Below are 5,063 nucleotides of genomic sequence, written 5' to 3'. Positions count from 1 at the left end.
TCTGGACCTACTTTAAAAAAATATTTAAAAAGCAAATTCTAAGTGAGCATATTTTAAATTTGTTTTCAAATATGTATTCTTTGTTCCAGCTTCATAGATCATGGCAACTTTTCCTGAAAGCAGATATAGGTAAGACTTATTCTGTGAACCTCAGTAACACAAATGAGTCAAAGTTTAACTAAAAGGATTTCAAGTCAACATAAGTAAGGGCAGCATAGCAGGGATTCACAGCACAGGTAGAATTCGAACCAGTTGGTCTCTAATTCCCCAGCAATGAGTTCTGTGATTCTCTAACTAGAATAAGGGAAGAGAAGAGGTAGGGAGGAGGAGGCAAGAGTTTTCAAGATTTATCAGAGGTATAGGGAATTGTTTGATTGGAATGAATGCATAAATAAATTTGGAAGGCAGATCATAGGCAAACTGGGGAGTTGTGTGTTATAAGGAGGTGGGGTGGGGAGACGAAGGATATTAAGTACATTAATCATTATGTCCTTCTCTTTGCTCTTCTCTTTCTCCTTCTCCTCCTGGCTTCAGCTTTTGCAACTGAATGTCCCTAGACTCCCAGACTTCTGAAGTCATCCTTTGCTTTAAGTACCCATACACACTCACTTCTTCCTATAAATCAGGACAGATTAAGTTATGCTAACAGTAATGAACAACTCCCAAATCTCAGTGACTTAAAACAATAAAGGTTTATATTTCATTCATGCTGCATAACATCAGCTCAATCAGGGATCCAAGTGATAGAGCAGCCACCATCTCAAATAGTTCCCTCCATACAGGAGGGAAAGAGAGTTCTGGAAAATCAGCAATCAAATGCTCATCTCTGAGATAACATATCTAATTTCTGCTTACATCTCATTGGCCAGAATTAGTCACATGATCACACCAAACCACAGAGGGGCACAGGGTACAATGCTACCAAAGTGCTGCTGGAAGGTGGAGAACCAGAAATACTTGGTGGGTATTACTAATGAATGTCACACCATATACCTACGGGAAATCCAATGTCAGTTTCAGATCTCTTTCGGACTTCTGTTTTCCCATAAACTTGAAAGCCCATTGTTCTGTTCAGTGTCATATTCACTTTCTAAAAGCTTCTTGATATAAAATAATTAAATGTTTCACTTTTCCATATATTTCCCATTGTTCTACATAGGCTCTATCCAGCCTACTGGCCCTGTAAACGTTTGGAGCATTCCACGTGAAGATTAAGTATTTATTGAATGAATGAGTGGAATGCCACACATTTCTTAAACCTTGCTCTATGCCATGCATTAGAATTTCTCTCCAATTGTTTTAAATCGTGCACTAGGGAAGTGAGCTTTATTTCCTTTTATACCTTTATTCATACCATAGTGAGCTTTTATTACCTTTATTCATACCATAGTCCATGTGGAGCTCTTGGGGTGGGTAGGGCATTCCTGTATTGTAATTTAATGGCCTTACTGGCAGAGTTCTTAAAGATGTTCTCTATTGACATATTTCATAAGTCACTGAGCTCCACACTTTTCTTACCTTCTCTTTCCTTCACTTTGCAAGATTACAAAATATATGATATAATCAATAAATGATATAATTTATGTTTTAGTTTTCATACTGTATGCCAAAGAATTGCATTTTCTCACAATGTCTTGCTGGGAAACTGAAATCCGGCCTTTTTTTTTTTTTTTTTTTTTTTTGCGGTACACGGACCTCTCACTGTTGTGGCCTCTCCCGTTGCGGAGCACAGGCTCCGGACGCGCGGGCTCAGCGGCCACGGCTCACGGGCGCAGCCGCTCCGCGGCCATGTGGGATCTTCCCGGGGCACGAACCCGTGTCCCCTGCATCAGCAGGCGGACTCTCAACCACTGCGCCACCAGGGAAGCCTGAAATCCAGTCTTTTTAAAGTACAATCAGGGCTTTCCCGGTGGCGTAGTGGTTGAGAGTCCGCGACGGGAGAGGCCACAGCAGTGAGAGGCTCGCGTACCGCAAAAAAAAAAAAAAAAAAAAAAAAAAAAAGTTAAAGTACAATCAGATGTGAGATCTCTTAGAACATGTTTCTCTTTCCTCTCTTCCTTTTTCTCCCCCTCGGTCCACATCCACCTGACACTTCTCCATACCTTTTCCCGGTCAGCTGAGGCTGAGCATGTTGAAAGGATTTTAAATGTCTTCTTTCTCTGACAGATATTTGAAACTCCACCCTAGAGTCTCTTTTTTTTACTTTAAATTTGTGGAATAGTGACATCACTAAACCACTGTGCCAGCTTAGGAGGTCTTAAAGCTTGTTCAGTGCAGTCGTAGCCCAAATCAAGTGTAGAGTTGTCCCTACCTTGTCTTTAGGTGTCTAGTAGCTGCTTAGACTTATGGGCATTGGAACACTGTGGGGAAGCAGCTGAAAGGGGAGGTACTTCTGCATAAAAGCAGTCCTGCTGGGTTTTCAGCCAGTGACTGCTGGGTGCAAGCAAGAGATTGGGGGCAGGGGGTGTTGGTGGTGACATCTATCCCTGAAGGCAGAGCATTGGACTGGCCAAGTCTTCTGAGCCCTTGAAAGGAATTTTCATCAGTGTATCTTCTCTCAGCTCCTCAGACACATCCTGGGTAGTGTGTACTGGGGGATGGGCAGGGAGTGCTTATTATCTTGGGCAACTTCCAAGGTAAGCTCACAAACAAACTCCCTCTGCTCTCCTCTCTCCATCTCCCTCTGGTTCTCCTCTGAATTCCCACCCACACCCCCTGCATCTTTTCCATACAAAACCCTCATTCTCCTCTTTTCTTCCACAGTAGAACTGAACACCCCCTCAAAACCAGAGCCCACACGATTAGGCACTGTTTTCTCTTTGCTGAATGATAGGTTTCCAAACATTGTACAGAGGTGGGGGGGATTGCATGGGGAAATGGGAGGGGGGAGAAAGAAATCCTCCACCCTAGATTGGGTTAATCCATCAAAGTAATCATTAAATGTTATGTTAAAACAAGTTGAACAATTACACCCTGTTATACTTGGAGCTTTGTTAAAATGCAGATGAACAAAGAAGGGTATCTCTTGTTCGTTATTTGACCTAAGTAAAGATTAATTTCCAAGCCTTTTCTGAGAGTAATTTTTGATAAATGAGACCTAGAGGGAACTGAGTCCTTTAGAGAGATGCAGAAAGCACATGGGCAGAGAATATGACCAGGAAAAGAATGGGGAAGGCTGTGACGGTTCTGCTGTAGGCTTGCACAAGTAAAGTTATATTTACTTCCTAAACCACGAACTTAAAATACTCATATAGGGCCTCCCTCGTGGCGCAGTGGTTAAGAATCTGCCTGCCACTGCAGGGGACACGGGTTCTAGCCCTGGTCCGGGAAGATCCCACTTGCCGCAGAGCAACTAAGTCCGTGCGCCACGACTACTGAGCCTGCGCTCTAGAGCCCGTGAGCCACAGCTATGAGCCCGTGAGCCACAACTACTGAAGCCTGCGCACCTAGAGCCCGTGCTCCACAACAAGAGAAGCCACTGCAATGAGAAGCCCGTGTACCGCAAGGAAGAGTACCCTCTGCTCGCTGCAGTTAGAGAAAGCCCGCACGCAGCAACGAAGACCCAACGTAGCCAAAAATAAATAAGTAAATTAATTAATTAAAACAAATACTCATATAATTCCACTTTCCAGAGAAATATCATGGTTTGTTCCTTCCAACTCTCTATTTATCCTATTCCCGCTGACCACGCCTATCTTCTTCATAGTCACGCCTACCTGGTCTAGACTAGATCCTCTTTTGCACCAAACTTAAACCCTCTAATTCTGTCAGTGAACTGGGATATAATCCCCTCATCTCTCATCTGCTGTGCGTCCAAAATAGAGAGTTTTGAACGCTAACAGCTTTATGTGCATCTCAGTGAGTATCCAGTAAATTCTGCACCCTCAGCCTACCCCTCACAACTGCTCTTTCCAGGAGAGATAAGATCAGTCTAAGCCTTTGATGTGCAACACAAAGATGCCTAAGGGATTCAAGGCTAACTTTAGATCAGAGCAAATCCAGATTCCAATATCAATGGCGTAACTAAGAAAGCATGAGAGAAATGAATATAATGGGAGCAAATGGGAAGCAGTTCGGTAGCAAGAGTAGAGACTGCTAAGTAGTGAAGAATGACAAATGAGAAAGAGAAGCCAAAGCTGCCAAAAAAAAGTGGCTGTCAATCACAGGAAACGCCACTACCATCAGAGCAGTGGGGTATTACCAGACAGGTTCCCCAAGGACCTTGCACAAAAGGAGAGGAAAATTGGGGGTATTTCAAGGCATGGTGACTTTTCTATGATAACTGTTACCTATGATTTCAATCATCTTCAAAGTTAGAGTGGTTCGGGGAACCTAAGGCCATATTTTAATTAACTCTAAGACTATCTACCCACCCACCTTCCCCCCAAAAAATCAAGGATTTGTGGCCTGGAAAAATTTGTATTATAAGATAGCCCCAAAATGCTGGAATGTCCTAAGTCTCTGAAACTGAACTACTTTTCTGGAAGCTGATGTATTTACCTACTGACCACAATAAACCAAGGACTGCAACAGACCCCACCCAGGACAAAAGCAGAGGAGAGGGTAAAGAAATGCTACATCACTGGAGACAGTTTAGAGTTTGCCAGCTGTGCACACTTTTTGTATCAAACTTTCTATACAAGCTTGGCAATGTTTAAGGAAAACTAAAGTAACATCACCAGGGTCAAGTTCAAGTGTTTAACCCCAAACCCCATACCGCATAATTGCCTTACTGCAAATAAGATATTCAGGGTTTCTCTTAAAATCCCTACTGGTGTCTTTCTTTTGTTGTTTTGAAACCACTGCTGAATCTGCACCAAGTTAAACAAACTTCCTAAGAGAAAAGTGTCCATGACAGATAGAATAAATGATCCCCTTTCAAAGTAAGTGAATTTTAAAATGTAGATGATCATTCTATATCCTTAGTTTTGGCTGCCAATGCAAATGAGTCAGAGAATTTGCCTCAGACAGTGAGTTAATTGTGTAACTCTACAGAGGAAAATGCCATTGGAGAGTACTTGCTGACCTCACAGCTGAAAAAAAAAAAAAAAAAAAAAAAAGAA

This window comes from Pseudorca crassidens, chromosome 6 (genome assembly GCF_039906515.1).
Source record: "Pseudorca crassidens isolate mPseCra1 chromosome 6, mPseCra1.hap1, whole genome shotgun sequence".
NCBI lineage: Eukaryota > Metazoa > Chordata > Mammalia > Artiodactyla > Delphinidae > Pseudorca > Pseudorca crassidens.
Note: the sequence above shows the minus strand (reverse complement) of the source record.